We start from the raw sequence: 19,561 nt of genomic DNA, 5'->3' as shown, positions 1-19,561 counted from the left end.
ATCCTCTCCTCTCCTCTCCTCTCTCCTCTCCTCTCCTCTCTCCCCCTCTCCTCTCCTCCCTCCCCCTCTCCTCCCCTCTCCTCTCCTCCCTCCCCCTCTCCTCCCCTATCCTATCATCTCCCCCCTCGTCTCCTCTTCTATTCCTCTCCTCCCCTTCCTCCCCTCACCCCTCATCTTCTTTCCTGTTCTCCCACCCTCTCTTCTCCTCCTCTCTGATTTCCTCTCCTACCCCCCCTATCTACTCCTCCTCCTCTCCTGTCCTTTCCTGAGCTCCCATCCTTCCCCCCCCCCCCTTCTCTCTTCTCAACTTATTTCCTCTCCTCCATCCTCTCATCCTCTCTTCTCTCTCCTCTCCTCCCTTTTCCGCTCCCTCTCACTCCTCTCATCCTCTTGTGTAATTACCCCCCCCCCCCCCATCACCACATACATGCATATTCCTCCGTTGTAGGCCCTCAGCTCCAGCACATTCTATTCACCGCTTGTAATTAACATGGATTAGTGCACAGACCGGGTCTCGTACCAGAAGGGCTTGATTAAGCAACACACCGTGAATGTGTGTGTGTGTGTGTGTGTGTGTGTGTGTGTGTGTGTGTGTGTGTGTGTGTGTGTGTGTGTGTGTGTGTGCGTGTGTGTGCGTGTGTCTGTGTGTGTGTGTGTGTGTGTGTGTGTGTGTGTGTGTGTGTGTGTGAGTGTGTGTGTGTGTGTGTGTGTGAGTATGTCTGTGTGTGTGTATCTGTCATTAATCACTGCTAGTGGAGAAGGTGCTTTTATGACACTTGTCTGAGCATTTATGGGCATAACAGAAACACATGAAAAATACACTTCCACTAATGACGCATATCAAAATCTCTTTGATGCTGTAATCCGTCGTCAAACAAAATACAGACAGGAAAACCTCTTTTCTCCCATTAGAAGACGAGATGTACTGAAAACTTGAGCGCTGAGAAGAAAGCTGCCCCTCTTCCACGCTTTTGTTTTTGGAAAGGCATTTTGACATCACATCCATGCATTTCCATCCATTTCTTCTCTCGCTATTCTATTCATGCAGAATCCCCCCCCTGGAGCTCTACAACCAGCCTCACCCAATGACAACTCTTGGGCCGGGGCTGGCTGATAAAAGCAGACTGTCCATGATTGAGCCTTGAAAGGGACTAAAACGTTATTTACGTTTTGTGAAGTGCGCAGGCAGTCCATGCACATCCATGGCATTTATAGCCGGCTTTTCCTTGTATAATTGCCGTGGTTTGTGCAGTCTGCTATATCAGGGCTTTAATTTCAGAAGTGGGCAACACGTGACAAATCCTGTATGATGCCTTCACGGGGGCTGTGGTGATGTCATCTTTGATCCACCCGCGGCGACTACAAATTGGGTTCAGATTCTCAACTGGCATAATGAAATATGCCACATTATGCATATCTGGCCCGGTCCCACGATAGCTTCCCGAGACACACACTACATCGCAATGTTGTGTTTGCACTTGAGTTCCCAACATGCCTTGCCAATTAATGCCGTGCAAGGTCAAAGGGGAACGGCGTCGGTGCCAGCAGCTCGTAAATCTCCCACACTGCGCTGACAGCGGGAGAAGGCCACCAACTATTATAAACACGCCAACCTTCAGACAGACTTTGCCCACGAACATCATCCAGCTCATACAAATAAGGATGGATAGAAAGAGAAACAGAGATGAAAAAAAACCTGCAGGTTCACAAAAGTGAAACATTCTGGGCAATTCATGTGGACATTCTTTTTATTTCTTCTCATTTTTATCTAACAGCAGTCCAACTGTCATGACAGTTGGTGACTGTGGTAATGATAGTCGCCTGGTGACGGCTCTGCAATGCGCAAAAGTTCGAGAAAACTAAAACTTACATTTGAAAGTCTCTGGGTGGGAAGGAGGGGAGCGGAGACCTGGGCCAACTAAACCAGGCTGGACGATAACAGGTTCCACACAAGACTGTCCTAGTTTCCCTTGCCCTCCTGGTCAATGAGCTGTACCACGTAATGAAATAATGGCGGAATTAATTTGCATTATGGTTGCCATGGTTTAATATAGATTTATGATGACTGGTCTCTGGTGAAAGTATCTCTTTGTTGCGCTTCCTTGTTTGATTTGGTTCTTCACAAGCCCACACACACACACACACACACTTCACCCGCACAAAAGTGTGCATGGCCACCGTGTGTAGTTCTATGACCCACACATAAAAGCAGGCCCACATCCACACACACATATGTGTTGATACATTAACACACACACACACACACACACATTTGTATGTATGTGTGTGTGTGTGTGTGTGTGTGTGTGTACATATACACGCTCATGCATGCACGCACACACGCACACAAATAAAAACACACATGGTCATACTGACACACACACACAATTGTGAACAGACACACATACACATGCACACACGTGCACTCTTCAATCATCAATGTCAGGGTCCCTCTCCATCTCCCCAACATCTCACCTCGACCACCTGCAGACTCCAGTGGTTCACATCTGGTTCCTCTTCATGTCATTGAATCACAGCAAGGCCACCGACACAGCACAGACACAACATGCACACACACGCACATACACGCACACGCACACACACACACACACACACACGCACGCACGCACGCGCGCGCGGCGCGCACACACACACACACACACACACACACACACACACACACACACACACACACACACACACACACACACACACACACACACACACACACACACACACACAGACACACACACACACACACGCACGCACGCGCGCGCACACACACACACACACGCACACTAATCACAATAACACAGAGATTAAAAGTGAACTGAGGATAAAAATAAATCGCTATTTTGTTAAGTTATTTTTAAAAGTCGTTAATAAAAGCTAATTCTCTGCAATTACGGAACTTTGTGTGCTGTTCTACTTATATTCGTTTTTGTTCTGATCTCATGTTGTTTCTTTTTTGCTCAATGTTGATTGAAGATAACAATAGAAGGAGCTGGAAGGCTTGTCTTGACGCTGTCGACTGGTGTGTGTGTGTGTGTGTTTGTGTGTCTCTCCAGGACTTCGCAGTAGTTACTCCTGCAGTGTCTGCAGTGTGGTCCTCAACTCCATAGAGCAGTACCACGCACACCTTCAAGGCTCCAAGCATCAAAACAAGTGAGTGCAACGTAGGCATGCATGGATAGAAGGGTGAATGGATGAATGGCTGAAGTGCGGATGGGTGGATGGATGGATGGCTGAACTGAGGATGGATGGGGGAGTGGATGGATGGGTGAATGGATGGATGGACGGACGGATAGATGGATGGATGGATGGAGGGAGGGATGGATGGAGGGAGGGAGGGAGGGAGGGAGGGAGGGAGGGAGGGAGGGAGGGGAGGGAGGGAGGGAGGGAGGGAGGGAGGGAGGGAGGGAGGGATGGACGGACGGATAGATGGATGGATGGATGGAGGGAGGGAGGGAGGGAGGGAGGGAGGGATGGAGGGATGGGGGGATGGATGGAGGGAGGGAGGGAGGGAGGGAGGGAGGGAGGGAGGGATGGAGGGAGGGATGGAGGGATGGAGGGAGGGAGGGATGGAGGGAGGGATGGAGGGAGGGAGGGAGGGAGGGAGGGAGGGAGGGAGGGATGGAGGGGAGGGATGGAGGGAGGGAGGGAGGGAGGGAGGGAGGGAGGGATGGAGGGATGGATGGTTGGGGGAATAATAAAGTAATAGTATTCAAAAAGGAAAAAAATCCATAAACTTCATCATGAAAATGAGGCAACATAGGTCCAATCTCTCTGTTTGAAAGCCCCAGAATGTTTCCCCTCTTTGAACCTGTCAGAATTTAATTGGTTGTTCAAGGTTCAGAATTGTGCATTTACAGCAAGAAGGAAAATAAGTACAAAATAAAAAATAAAATCTGAACTTCATTGCCTTATTTGGGAGATGACCTTTCAAAAACGTAGTTGTGATTCCAATAGTAGCACGCGTGTCTTTGCTGCACCATAACATTAGATTTGATTTGTTGAATCTCAAAGACAGCCGTAGAAATGTGATAATAACTTAACTCACTATAACACAAATTTGAAGGAACCTTTAATAACATTGAGGACATATATCCTTCCTTTGTAGACTGGTGCGATAGGTCCTTTCTGCACATGAACATTTAAAAAACTAAAGACATGTACATAGATTTCCGGAAACTCCCCAGTGCTAAGGAACTCACCAGCATAAAGGGTCAGACTGTTGAGTGTGTGGATAACTATAAATACCTTGGGACCATCATCGACAATAAGCTAAACTTTGAGACAAACTGCGAAGCTGTGTACAAAAAGGGGAATCAGCGTTTATATTGTCTGAGGAAACTCATCGTTTCACATTGACAGTAAAATGCTAACCATGTTCTACCGCTGCTTCATTGAATCTGTCATATCCTTTAGCCTGGTGTCTTGGTTTAGTAACCTATCCCTAAAAAATAAGAATTCCCTGAACCAAATCGTGAGGTGGGCTAGTAGGCTGATTGGAGAGCCACAGCTGAACCCAGAATCCCTGCATACAAGGCAGCTACAGAGACTAGCTGGGTCTATCTTAGAAGATGGATCCCACCCACTATATGGTGAATTTCAACTTCTCCCATCAGGCCGTAGGTACAAAATGCCTGCCTGCAAAACAAAGAGATACAGAGGCAGTTTTGTTCCCTCAGCTGTCAAAACGTTAAATTGTAAGTAAGTAATTAAGCTACACACTAACTTATTAACCTATGGATTGTATGGCCTTCTTTATCTTTTTATTTATTTATTCTGACCTTGTTTTTTGTATCTGCCATGATGGCTTGCATTTAGTATTTATCTATCTTTTGATAGTAATAACCTTTTGTATGCTTTTTATCCATGTTCCTATGTCTGGAGCACTGTTGTCACTTTTATGTCTCTGTCTGTCGATGATGTTAATGTTGTCTGCGTGTGTGTGTATGCAGCCAATTCTTTCTTTCTACCTGCAACCAAATCTACCCTCGGTACAAATAAAGTTACCTTACCTTATATTACACCCATATCAGGCAATAAGTCCATGAAACGTAGATGAGTCCCAGCCCGAAAGGGATCAGGCTTCCTGCTTTAGGGCCGAAAAGTAACATAATAGGTTATTTAGCTGAGGAGAAGGTTATGTTTATTTGATTTAAATGAGGTACCTATTAAATTGTCGAATTTTATAACGATTAAGCTTAATGTTTGGCATGAGACGAAGTGTGACTGTAGAAATACTACCATTCTAAAAAAGTATTATGGTAAACATTTATTTACTTAAAAAATAATTAAACCAGGAGCAGTTCTTCCAATGCCAACAGTAAAGTCCAAGACGTGTGATCTGATTAGCAGAAATATCTGCAAGCTGTTCTCCAGTATATCCAACATGACTTGTGTGTGTGTGTGTGTGTGTGTGTGTGTGTGTGTGTGTGTGTGTGTGTGTGTGTGTGTGTGTGTGTGTGTGTGTGTGTGTGTGTGTGTGTGTGTGTGTGTGTGTGTGTGCGTGTGTGCGTACGTGTGCGCGCGCGTGTGTGTGTGTGTGTGTGTGTGTGTGTGTGTGTGTGTGTGTGTGTGTGTGTGTTTGTGTGTTCAATCTGAGAAAAACTCTAAATGCTAAAGCACGACATTATCACTTTTTCTGCAGTCATATGAAATGCTGAATATACCGTTCCACACAGATGCAGCCACAGACATATACACAGACAAACACAGCAGTTAGCAGTGAGTGCTAGAAGCCATTAAATAAAGCTAGGCACAAGATGAGCTTCGGCCTGGTCAAAGGTCAGCCCAGAAGAAATTTGTGTCTTAATAGAGAGGTGACCTTTGGAAAGTGTTCAACAACGATGAGTTAAACAGTGTAGCCTTCACATAAGGTCACACGTAATGATTGTGATACGCAGACTGTAACAATAAGAGACGACAGCGTTGGACTATGAGAGGGAACATGGCTCGCGGCAAAACTAAATGTTCATTAGGCTAGGTTATGGTATATATACGTGAGTTTAGGATTTTACAGCACTGCGACTCTCTTGAGTCCTCTATATATGGCTGTTCATCGCCTGCCAAAAATAGCATGGAGCATTCTAATGTACAACTCCTATAGAGACTGGAAGTACACTGAACTGGGTGAAAAGGGGTCATTTGAAGGATGTTCAAATTGATAGGGACAGCCAAAGAAATTAAATGTTCTAGAGAAGGGAAGACAGAAGATTATTATGTTATGCAGTTCCAGAGAACAAAAAGAAAAACAACTAAAAATGTGGGTGTGAGAGAGAGAGAAAGATGAAGAGAAAAGGGAATTGTGGAATTGAAGAAGACTGTTATTTTACAGCAAGGCAGGGACACAAAGGCAGACCACATTGGAGACAGAGATGAAATGGCATTGAAGCCAGGGAGAAAGAGAGGGATCGAAAGAGGGTCAGAGAGAGAGACAGCAACAGAGAGAGAGACAGAGAGGAATAGAGAAGTGGCAGCAGAGGCAAAACGGAGTACGAGACAAGGAGGAATCCGGTCGGGTCAAAAAGAAAATGATAGCACTAGCTGAGACGTTAGAGTCGGTGGTGGGGAAGAAAAACAACCCCTCCAATACAAAGAGCTCAGCAAAGAAACTGCTACACCTTGTAAAACCAAGAGCCACCGCAGGCAGAAAAACATGCCAAGGGTGGCGAGAGGAGAAACGCAAAGGTGCCGTGACAGAGATAAGGAGAAAAGGTTTAAAGCCGTCAGGAAAGATCCGGTCAGGGGTCCACATCTGCTGACAGCCTGGGATTTGGACTACTTAGGAGAAGCCGGATCAATGGGGGACCAAGGGGCGTTGGGAAGAGGGGTAGAGTCTTTGATAACCCAAAGAATAGTATTGCGCAGAGGTCGTATGAGTTGTCTTAGTGCTGTGATGGAAGGAGGGATGTTTTGAGGTCTGCGCGCCGTACGCCGTTTCCCTGTAGAGACAAGGCGGAGACGTTACAAGGACGTGCGGCGGTTTTTATTTGCACCGCCTTTACCGAGTTACAAAGTGTGTAGTCTGTGTGTAGTTATCTGTGTGTCGGTATCTGTCTCCTTGTGTTTATCTATACGTGTGTGTCTTTCTCTCTCATACATGCACAGACCCATTCTCCAGCAGGGAGTATATAAATACAGCCCAAATCTGTGTGTGTCCCATACTGGGTTGTTTTCTGCTGCAGTAGGAGTGTGTGCTTAGAGGTCATGGAACAGCTTGATAGCATTCCAAGCTCTGTCACTCTGGCCAGCACGCTGGGTGTGGAGACACGCAAATAGGCTGCCGCCGGAGTGCAAGGGTACACACACAGTTGGCTTTGATTCTCCGACAAATACAAGTGTGAGGATTTGCTAATGAATTGAATATACATGAATACAAATATGAAAAAGAAAAATTAAGGTTGGGGCTGAGAAAAGCATTTCTATAATTGGTCAAACCCTATTGCTGTTTGTGCTGTTTAATGATCTAAAGGGTTGACAGGTTGTTTTATCGAGAACGTGGCCAAATCTCGAGTTTGTGTTCCTTTTCAGCCACACATTTCAAGACAGTTTTCTTCCCTTTGGGAGTAGCCTGTGAAATAAGTGGAGGGCTGTGCTACATGTGCTCAGATTTTCCTTAAATATGCCTGAGTTTGTGTGGTACGTGTGTTTTTTATCTTTTGTGAACATTTAGTGTATGTGTGTACCTTTTTAAGTTCTTCTGTTGAGGTTATAGAGGGGCGAGCTTGCCAAAGTGAGACTTTTCATCCCATTTTTCTGTGTGTGTGTGTGTGTGTGTGTGTGTGTGTGTGTGTGTGTGTGTGTGTGTGTGTGTGTGTGTCTGTTTGTGAATGCACACAAACTCTGCATGAGCTTCTGCTCTTGTAAGAAGCTTTGTGGAAGAGACGAAAGTGCCTCTGACAGTGGCAGGGGATTATCGTTCACAGCGGAAACATTCATGAAAATGCTGTATCTGTATGTGTGTGCGAATGTGTGTTTACATGTGTGCGTTTGTGTGTACATACCTCTGTGTGTATATGTGTGTGTCAGATTGGCCCATTTATCTTCATCTGTGCGTGTGCGGGGAGACGCCTTTATGAGTTCAGCGCGAGATTTCTGTCAGCCTAAAACAACAACAGACGTCTCTATTCCCCGACCAGAGGACGCACCTCTCCGTCAGCCCAGCCCTCTGCCTCTCTCTCCCCCGTCCGCTGTATAAGGAGGCTGAGCTGAAACACAGCCCCCCTCGAACATGAGCGACTGCGCTGTCTTTCTCTGCCAGGGGAGGAGAGTCGTGATGGCGAACAGGATTCCGTGTTGTACAGCATACATCACACCACAGAGTCACTGGGAATATTTTAGATTTTCTGAGTGTGTGTGTGTGTGTGTGTGTGTGTGCGCGTGTGTGTGTCTGAACTGTGTCTCATTGCGCCCCAGGCAAGGTGAGAGGTTAAATTCAGGGCTGTCACTGGTTAGCACATATTCTCTTACATTAACTCCTTTTTGGCACACTGATAAACCCACACAGACACAAACACACGCACACGGACAGACAGACACACACACATATACACACAAACCTATGCCACTGAAGTGCAAACGTTGAGCTTGTGCATGCTGCCCCCCCCCCCCCCAGCCGTGACTCATCGTTTGGTCGCCTTAGAAACTGGGCCCTGCCAAATTGCATTAACCTGACACATATGCACACTTTCACATGCATATGGCCATCCATTTTGCAGAGAAATAAGAGGCTCACTTGGCACTCTCTCTCTCTGACACACACTCTCTCTCTCTCTTTCTTTCTCTCTAGCATGTGCTCCCTGCCTCTATCTATCTCTCTCTCTCCATCTTTTCTATACATGGTCACTATTTTTTTTAGCACTTTACACAATCGCTAATTGTCTTTTCTCTTGACCAAAACAATCTTCATCATTGGTTTCCCATATGGAAAACACAAAAATAAAAATATATATTTGTTTCAAGCTTAACTGGCTAATAATACCTTCACACCTCTTGCCCACTGCATCCGTCCGTCATCGGACGACGGATGGGGGAGTCGTCCTTGCAGAGGCATCCGTCGCTGCCTGAAAAGTTTAGCATTTTTCAACTTTCTTGACGGAGCATTACGGCTCCGCCCCGTTCAAAGTCAATGGGATCCGTCAACGGACGGATGCAGTGGGCGAGAGGTGTTAGAGTCAGGTCAATGGATCAACTGTTTGACGTGGTAATGCTCGGTGAAACCTATTGGTATAAATATTATGCAAAAATGAATAAAATAGGTAAATGGGATATTTGAGGATTCTCTTTGGCTGAGATAATTGTGAATTGCAATGTAAAAATGTTATTAAATAACCATCTGTACTTTTGTTGGGCAGGTTTATTTAACTATTTAAACTCAGAGTTGGAAAAACGATTTTAAATGAAGTGGTGTTAAAATTCCAAAGAATCTCTCTCTCTCCCTATCTCTCTCCTTCTGGCTCCCTCACTCTCTCACATTCAAATCATACACCCTCAAACTAGGAATACCTCTCCTACTGTCGGAGGGAATCCCAGGCTTTACATCCTGCAGACTGGGTTCAAGAACAGGCTCACGTTCTTATCAATGTTATCAATGTTACCCTGCTTTCCCCCCTGCTCTCTCCCTCTCTCCCCCTCGCCCCATCTCCCCCCTGCTCTCGCCCCCTGCGTTTGGTATCGTCTCACTCTTGTATTGGGTTTGGTATCGTCTCACTCTTGTATTGGGTTTGGTATCGTCTCACTCTTGTACTGGGTTTGGTATCGTCTCACTCCACCTAGCAGTGGAGCCAGAGAACATTTTGTGACAACAGCTACTTTGGGATTGCAGTGAAGTTCAATCTGAGGACAAAACAACCCCTTGTGCTTTGTCCAATCATGGGCTTGGTACATATTTAGTTTCTTTACACCGTCGGCTGTACATTTTCAATTTGCTTATTGGTACAGTCCCATGCAGCCTGTGTCTCTGGGTCTGTCTGTGTGTGTGTCTGTCTGTGTGCACTGTCTATGTATGTCTCTGGGTCTGTCTGTGTTTCTGGGTCTGTCTGTGTGGTCTGTCTGTGTGTGTGTCTGTCTGTGTGCTCTGTCTATCTGTGTCTCTGGGTCTGTCTGTGTCTCTGGGTCTGTCTGTGTGATCTGTCTGTCTGTTTATCTGGGTCTGTGTGTGCTCTGTCTGTCTGTTTGTGTGTCTGGGTGCTCTGTCTGTCTGTTTCTCTGGGTCTGTCTGTGTGCTCTGTCTGTCTGTGTCTCTGGCTCTTTCTGGGTGCTCTGTCTGTCTTTGTGCTCTGTCTGTCTGCTTCTCTGGGTCTGTTTGTCTGTGTGTCTGGGTCTGTCTGTGTGCTCTGTCTGTGTACTCTGTCTGTCTGTGTGCCTGTCCGTCTGTGTGCTCTGTCTGTCTGTGTTTTTTGGGTCCGTCTGTGTGCTCTGTCTGTCTGTGGGCTCCGGGTCAGTCCATGCTGATTCCGTGTACTGTCAGAATAGACTCATGGTGAGAGTGTGCCCACTCCCATTCCAAACGATTTGGCTTCAAACTCCAATGTCCACAGTCTTTGAAAAATAGTAATAAAGTCTGAGGAATGACAGACTAGTGATTGTGACCACGGAATACCAAATGATAGGGTACTAGGATCAAGGTACTTTGTTGAGGGATGCAAAGGGGGGGACATTTAGTATGGGATGTTTTTCAGGGTGAGTACATCAAGAGAGAAACAGAGGAACAAGAGCTGCTGGTTAGGTTAACCCTAACCCATCAATTGTGGTTAGACCTTTGTCTCTTGCCCCGGTCAGCTCTTCCCCTCTCTGCTGCCTGTCCTCCCTTACCCCTACCCCTTACCCCTCCTTCTAAGGCACTGTGGTGGCTGGCAGAGTCATTGCCCTCCCCACACCTCTGTTTGAGTCCAGAGCTTTGGGATAAATCCTGAGCAAGCAGACAGGGTGTAAAGGCCAGGGTTTTAACAGTCATTACCGGGATAGATGCTGACAGCTAGGGTGACCCAGTAGCACTCTCTCCATGTCTCTCCCCAGCCCATCTCTCTCTCTCTCTCTCTCTCTCTCTCTCTCTCTCTCTCTCTCTCTCTCTCTCTCCTCTCTCTCTCTCTCTCTCTCCTCTCTCTCTCTCTCTCTCTCTCTAATGCTATCTCTCTCTCTCTCTCTCTCTCTCTCTCTCTCTCTCTCTCTCTCTAATGCTATCTTTCTCTCTCTCTCTCTCTCTCTCTCTCTCTCTCTCTCTCTCTCTCTCTCTCTCTAATGCTATCTCTCTCTCTCTCTCTCTCTCTCTCTCTCTCTCTCTCTCTCTCTCTCTCTCTCTCTCTCTCTCTCTCTCTCTCTCTCTCTCCTCTCTCTCTCTCTCTAATGCTATCTCTCTCTCTCTCTCTCTCTCTCTCTCTCTCTCTCTCTCTCACCTTCCCCCACTTCTCTGTGTGCCTTGATGTCTTTTTCATCATTTTCCTACAATGTGACTTTAAATAAACAAGCTTAGTCAGACCCCGCCAAACCTCTGTTCATTGCTGTTATGTCTGTGAATAGTTCAATAGGCAGAGGTGGGAAGCAACAAAGTACAAATACTTTGTTACTGTATTTAAATTCAGTTTTGGGGTTTCTGTACTTTACTTGAGTTTTACTCCCTACATTTCAACACAAATATCCAAACTTCATACTGCTTACATTATTAGTGATTTGATTTGTACCTAAACGGATCCGTACAAAAGACGATCCCTTGTTGTATCCATCTTGACTATCACGCATGATTGGCGCAACAACATGAAAATTACGTAAAAGATAGAGATGAGGTGTTGGGAAAGGGAATGGCGTCTGCGAGAGCACTAGTTAAGTAGCGAGTGAGGATAGATGAAAGTGAACCAGCAAACATTGAGCAGCAACTAGGCATCCCCCTTCTATTACCTTAGATCAGAAGTGTTTTCTCGTTATGATGATCATTTAAATAAAATAAGAATGGAAACATTAAAAGTCTTTGAATTACATGTATACAAGGTTCAGAAAGCTTTGCACAGAACAAGCCGATAGAGGTGTCAGGGGGCAACTTTAAGTTTTATACTTTGAATGCATTTCAGAGCCTGTACTTTTCCTCTTTTCTTAAGAAAAAATATTTATTCAGTACTTTTACTTTTGTATTTTTTTACCCAAGTATGTACTGGTACTTCAGTAAGTAATTGGTTGTACCTTTACCACCACTGTCAATAAGTACAAGCAACACAGTACAGAGAGTTAATCACTTTTTCAAACTGAGATCCATGTACAATGGCTCGAGCTGATATCAAAAGATAGCATGGTCAAATTGTAATTTAGCAATAAAGTCAGAAATCTGACCAATGATGTCTCTCTGTAATGAGATGCAGGGATCATATGAGAAAAGAAATTCGGGAAAACCCTGCATGAACACTGCCAGGGCTTGGGTCCCAATCCCAGATTGGGGACACCCATGCCATCCACCATATTTGACCTATATCAGATTAGAAGTGCACTATGTGAGTTTTCCCTTTAGCAGCGGCTATGTGGCCTGAGTTGTAGCTACAGTTATAGCTATATCCAGGGGCGGATGGTGTATAGGGGCGATTTGGGCGACACACTACCAACTGGGAGAAAGATCTTCGATCAAGTCACTTCACTTGCTGATTTCAACATGGCTGCAAATGTGCGCAATTCCGTTTCGTCTCTCAAAGAAGTTCCTTTTAGTCGACGATCCAATTCAGAAAAATTGGCATTAAAACAATCAGGACCTCCTAGACCAAAATTAATCATTCAACAAATTTCTACAAAGGGGGGAAAGTCCTACACCCGAGGATTTTCAACAAGTTGGTACGAGAAAAAAAGCTGGCTAGCAGGTTGTGAAGAAGCTAACGCAGTCTTCTGCTACCACTGCCTACTCTTCCACCCTGACACCCTGACGAAAGACAGCACTGTTTGGATATCGACTGGTGTGACAGATATGCACCATCTGTCTGAGAAAATCAAGAAGCATGAGATGTCAAAGATCCACATGGATAGCAGCTTGAGATTTGCGACTATTGGGAGGGTGAACATTGCCACTCAACTGGACGAGGGATACCGGCTAGCTGTTCGTCGCCACAACGATGAGGTGAGCAAGAACCGACACATCCTCAACCGGCTCATCCAATGTGTGAAGTTTTGCGGAGTGTTTGAGTTGGCTTTGCGAGGCAAGGATGAGACGGAGGGCTCCACAAACCCAGGTATTTTTCTTGGATTGGTGGACTTTTCGATGAACACCTGAAAAATGCCCTCACAACCCCACACCACCACCCCACCACCCCTCCCCGTGAGGATGGACACTGGGTTACAGCGGCCCCCACAACCCCGCACCACCACCCCACCCCTTTCAAGTGTATATTGTATGTAGTTCTCTGCAAACCTATAGCGGCATCATGCCTTCAGTGTGTATATTGTATGTAGTTCTCTGCAAACCTATGGTGGCATCATGCCTTCAGTGTGTATATTGTATATAGTTCTCTGCAAACCTATGGTGGCATCATGCCTTCAGTGTGTATATTATATATAGTTCTCTGCAAACCTATGGTGGCATCATGCCTTCAGTGTGTATATTGTATGTAGTTCTTTGCAAACCTATGGTGGCATCATGCCTTCGATGTGTCTTGAACCACCACACATAAAAGGTTGCACATATTATATTGATATTTTATCGTATTTGTCTAAATGCATACCTAACTGTCGATAGATTTATGAGTGAAGTTACCAACACAATAGATTGTCCGACCGTAACACACTCACCCCTTTTAGAATCACATTCTCTCACTCTCACTCTCACAAACACACATACAGATAGAGACAGAGAGAGAACGTTTACTTGTGTATACCGCTAATTCCCAATTATTATTGATGTATTTGCACTTTTAATCTTGCTGAATTCTACAAGGCAAATAAATTAAGTAAAAACTTAGTTCCCAGGCTCCATTCGTCTTTGTAAGGAAATGTTCTATTTTGTCTTTATTATTTTGTCAGAATGCACCAGAATGCTTCGTTTTTATATGAATAACACAAAAAAATATTCGGGGGGAGGAGGGCCCCAGACCCCCCCACAGGGGTTTGGTTTACAAACTTTCTGCCCCCCCTATAATAAAATTCACCAGCCGCCACTGGCTATATAATTTCCCAACGTTCACAGGGGAAGGGGGGAAGTGCAACAGAATAAAACAGTCCAGAAAATTACTTCCCGAAATGGATTGACTCATGAACGGGCCTGTTGCATCCTGGAGACACTAAGGCCGTAGCTGCACTGCAGAGAAGACAAGTGCTTAGTGGTGTGATTGAAAAAAATACCTAACAAACCATTGACGAATACCAACTTTGTATAGCATGCTCCTTCTTAAATACAGCAGCATATCTTTTGTTTGACTCAAACGGTGACAGGAAGGCTGTCCCTGGCCTTCACTCAGTTGGTTTTTCCTCAGATTAAAGTAAATATTGGATTCAGGGTTATGAAAATCTACGACACAAAGTGGTCCAAACTGCCGTAATCACGCACCAACACACCTCCATTCTGTCGACATTGTTATAATGTGGTTAGCAGCTGGTAGGAAGGGCCGTCATTATGAGGAGACTGTAGAATGGGATGATTGATATTGATTAGAGAGAGAGAGAGAGAGAGAGAGAGAGAGAGAGAGATTTGCGGGCCTGATCTCAGTATCTCTTAACACCTCACAGATGTGCTCTTGTTGTCTTGGCTACAACCTCAGCTGAGGGTCCTTTATGTATTCTGCCATCGTGCTGTGTACTGTAGACAACATGAGGCAAGAAGACCACAGAGAAAACAACAATAGGTCGATTTTATTCCAATTCGATATGGTACATGAATGTAAAGAAGTCTTGCCTGATGTATGATTTGACATACATTTGGAGTAAAAATAATCATATTTATGTGTGTGTGTGTGTGTGTGTGTGTGTGTGTGTGTGTGTGTGTGTGTGTGTGTGTGTGTGTGTGTGTGTGTGTGTGTGTGTGTGTGTGTCTGTTTTGTTTTCCAGCCTGAAGCAGCACCAACAGTGAGCCATGAGGACACGTCGCTCTGTGAGAGTACGGGAGCAGAGAGTGAAGAGAAAATGAGGAATATACTTATTTATTTATTTATTTACTGATTTATTTAGTATTTGTGTGTTTGTTTCTTAATACTTGTGTCACAACCATTTGGGTGTAAGGGACTACTGCTTGAAGTTATTTGTGTGTGTGTGTGTGTGTGTGTGTGTGTGTGAATATTTGCGGTCTGCGTGTGTGTGTATGTGCGTGTGTGTATGTGCGTGTGCGTGCCCAAGCACTATGTGTGCGTCATATTCGTGCAGTTCGTCAACACTACAGACTTGGAGTAGGGGGGCAAAAAAAGAACTAATAGATGTAATTTGGGTAAATGAGCTATCATTAACTAAGCCAGTTAATTGTGCCATGACAGTAGTGCAGAGTGACACAGAGCTCTGGTCGCCGCTTCTATTCCCTTCCCAATAATAGACTATCATCAGGCCCTCCTACCCTCCCTCTCAACCCTTCTGTGCCTCGTCTCTCCAGACCACGTATCCACCTCACCAAGCCTACCCGACCATACCTCCTCCCCTCCCTGCCCTCACCGGCCTCTCCTGCTCCCTCAGCTTCCTGACACAACAGCATAGCCGCTGCTGCCTGTAGTCGACACTAAATTAAGATATTTTCAGGGTCAGGACGCTACCTGTTCACGACATGAGGTAAACAAAACCAAAAAAAGGTTGTTTGACTTTCAAGGAGGTAAGAACTCAAACCTTGAGTTCTGAATCAACCGAAACAATGGCAGGAGGGCCGACTGCAATATATGATGCAATGTAATGCAACCGTATTGTGGACGTGTTTGTGTGTTGTGTGTATGTGTATGTGTGGTGTTTGTGTGCGTGGGTGTGTGTATGTGTGCATATATCTTCATTACTTTCAGTTCTGAAATCTATCTCTGAGGGACTTTTACTTCAGCACCTGAAGGGGTTGACATGTTTTCTAAGCCGGCAGCTGCCCCCATAGCACAGCACAGCTGCGGTGATCGCCATATGATCCCCGTGTTCCTAACTAACACAACAACTGATGTCAATACGTCGTCCATAGGGGTGACTGCCATTACGTAACCCTTTCTTCTTGTCGGAGCAGCAGTGATAATAACTGCAGACTGGCAGGTCATCGCGACAGCACGACCGTTGTCGGTCAGATTGTGATCGACACTCATTAAAACAAGTCAAGTCATTTGGTTCTATATGTAGTGACAGTTTGGACACAGGAAATAGCTAGCAACAAGGCCTTTTCAGATAGAACTCACTCAGGCCACAAATCCTTGGTCCCGAAACACCACGGAAAGCTATGAATATATCAACTAATATTGATGCGAAAGAATAGGTATTTATTTATTTAATAATAGAGAAGATGGCCCAAGTCGACTTTCACTTGAATAGGCTGCCATGCAGCTTGAGCAAGTCATTTACTTACTTTACTACGATTTAAGATAAATATGGTCAATTTTTTGCTCAATTCAAATTCAGATTTTCTACAACATAAAGGGTGATGCTACACTCGTTTACCTAACGTATTGAGTAACAGTGAACAAACACAGCTTCTGTTTCTTTGTGTGTGTGCGAGTGTGTTCCTGGGTGTGTCTGTGTGTCTTTGTGTGTGTGTCTGTGTGTGTATTTTATACTTGTCTTTTCTACTGCCCAGTTCGAGGGGGAGTCTGGGGTCAAAAAAGTAACGCCTTGTACAGTATGGATCTACTGATGTCACAGACACAGAACCTGAGATGTCAACACATTATCTCTGCTCAGTGATGGAGGTCATATTAATAAAGACAAACTCCTTTGTAAACGTTTGTATGCCATCATGTCCAGACCAAGAAAAAAACAAACATGACGACGAAACAACAGACAAAAAAATACTTTTTCTTCTTCTTCATCTTCACCAACCAATACCTGTAGCAAATGGCTCTAAATGCAACTGGGTGAAATTCAGTGCATGCACAGCAATGGTGAGCCGAGCCTATCCTTTTGCCTTCTTTTTACATCGTGATAGTGCATCGGAAACCTCCGCCGCACGACCGCATTGTTCTCCCACTGGTGATGTAGCTTCAGAATGACGTACCACACCCGCAAGAAGCTAGATAGACAAAGTCACCCTCTACTGCCTGGTTAGCGCCAGTTCATTTGTACTAGTACATCACTGGTGCGTTACTAGTGCTGGAGAGAAGAAAGAAAACAACAGGCCTAAAGACTGGCCGAATGTTCGGGCGGTCGGTTAAAAAAAGACAACAATGGCCTGTTTTGGTTTTTGATGCTTCTTCAAGTGTTTCTTACGATGTCTTTAAGCATGTTATGTTTTTTGGGATTGTATTGGGTGCAACTTGTGGGGAAAACCAAAAAAAGTACATAGAGATCAGTACAACCGCACACACACACACACACACACACACACACACACACACACACTTGCGTGCAGGCACTCACAAACACACACACACACACAAACATGCACACAATCAACTCTAACTTTTTAGTAAAGGTAAAATATGATGAACAGATGAAAATAAGTTCATTCTGTGCTGATTTCATGTTTTGAAGTGGGAGCTAAGGATTACTTGATTAGGAAGAGTGTGGAGTGTGGAATTTTTTATGCAATCAAAATGTGATATGAAGAACCATGCAATCGTAGTAATTTCCTGTAAATAAGGAGCTGGAAAGTGTGTGCTTATTTTTAAAGACATAAAAGAGTTTTGTATTCACAATGTGTACCAAGGAAAGATGAGGGTAAAATTATGTTTTTGGTGCACCTGGAGAATACAAATAATAACTGAAATATTTAAATAACGATGATGATGGTGAGCAAAACACAGCATGAGGTGTTCTTTAACCTTTTGTGCTCCCAAAGGGAGGAACGCCAAAGGGAAGAACGCCTGGAGCACAGATGGCACTTGGATTATAACGATTATATAAAAAAAAAACAGAGCTGTGGAAAGCTAAGGAGATGGACAGATGGATATAAGATGGATGAACATCTTACTATGTGGCTGGGTAAAAATATTGACGAAACTAGGACTGTTCAACAGAAAAAACCTTCATTATCGTTTCATTCTGTCTCCTTCCCCATGTGTCAAGCGGGCTAGAGACTGATCAAAGTGTGGGCATCATGACATTGAACTTTTGGTTGTGATGTGATTCAGGATCTGTTCATCCAATCAGAGTGCACAGAACAACTGGTTTGAACATTTCTAGTTGTTGCTTTTATGTGCTGCTTTCATTACTGTCGAATCAAGACTTCTGTGTGTCTCCAGTGCTCACACACAGTAGCAGTGGTGTGTGTGTCACAATCTATGAAGAGAGCAATTATGTTTGAAACAGAAAACTATTGCTATTACAACAACACTACCAGATGGGCGTGTGTGTGTGTGTGCATCAAGAGTACGAGAGTGTCCTGTTTAAGCGCTTACACCATGCACACATTTGTAAACGCACATACATGTGATGATAGACATTGATAAAGATGATGAGATCTATTTTCTCTTGAAAGGTTTGTCTGTGTTTCTTCAACATGATTTTGTTTGATTCTTCTCATTAATATTTAGTATACTGGCTATGGGCTACATACAGCGCTCTCAGATACATCTTATTCACTAGGAGGTATGGGTTAGAAACCTTGCATATGGAAGCTGACTACCGATAGACCAGTAGATACTCCAGTTGAAAGGGTCCGGGCTCAATCCCCATATCATATCCCCAGCCTACCTTTAAGCAGCTAACCCCAGATCTGCTCCTTAATGAACAGCATCAATATTCTGCATAACCAGCTCGGGTCACTTTGTTAACGGCTCCTAAATAGCTCATTTATTTTGTAGATCAGTGACCTTTAAATTTGCATCGGCTCAGCCCTAGTGCCACCGCTGACAAATAGGACAATAAACGGCAGGTGAGTGTGATCTTTATATTCAGTGCTATCTCGGCCCTCTGCAGCTGTTCGCCTCCTATCCACTCCGGTCAGAGACCTCGTTCCGATCTGTCACTCATTCAGAACCCCAGCACCACGTGTCCCACAATGCTTCAGGCATGGATTTACAGAGGTTGGGGGGGGTCTTCTCCCATAATGTTGCCGCCCTACTCATTAGGAGGGGGGGGGGGGGGCTCACCGAGGAGGAGCAGGAAGGATTGTGTTAAAGATGGCCAAGGTATTGACACAGCATAATATAAGTGATATCTATCGAGCGTTCGAAACCCAAACAAAGACACACCTAAACAAACATCTTTGTTGTTTTGATCATCAAGGGCAGAGGATGTGTGGGGAGTGTTTGGTACAGAATAGATCCTAGACCCTGGTGTTGGGGTGGGGTGGACATAAAACACGACTTTGTGCTGAATGTACAAAAGGTCAAATCAACATTATTGTGTGGCAGCAGCGGCTGCATTTGGTGGAGACGCTGTAAAACAACAGTTTTACGGCCCCTAAAGCTTTCCTCTCAAGCACTCCTCTGCTTCTCTGTGGCCTAACCCTAACCGAACCCTAACTCCTCCGCTCCTCTGTGGCCGTCTC

The 19,561-nt window shown here is 44.8% G+C and overlaps 1 protein-coding gene and 1 long non-coding RNA gene across 2 annotated transcripts in view; one reads left to right on the top strand and one right to left on the bottom strand.

Moving 5' to 3' along the window:
* The window catches only part of pgbd5 (piggyBac transposable element derived 5), a 74,712-nt gene that overhangs the window by 16,026 nt on the left and 39,125 nt on the right, over window positions 1-19,561 (bottom strand).
* LOC132473481 (uncharacterized) lies at window positions 2,608-18,546 on the top strand. The gene is made up of 2 exons (XR_009529410.1): window positions 2,608-3,165; window positions 15,016-18,546. It is a non-coding gene; the product is annotated as an uncharacterized LOC132473481 (long non-coding RNA).

The sequence above is a fragment of the Gadus macrocephalus genome, chromosome 15 (assembly GCF_031168955.1).
Source record: "Gadus macrocephalus chromosome 15, ASM3116895v1".
Taxonomy (NCBI): domain Eukaryota; kingdom Metazoa; phylum Chordata; class Actinopteri; order Gadiformes; family Gadidae; genus Gadus; species Gadus macrocephalus.
The sequence above is the reverse complement of the archived record's forward strand: the minus strand, read 5'-3'. Positions and strand labels throughout refer to the sequence as shown.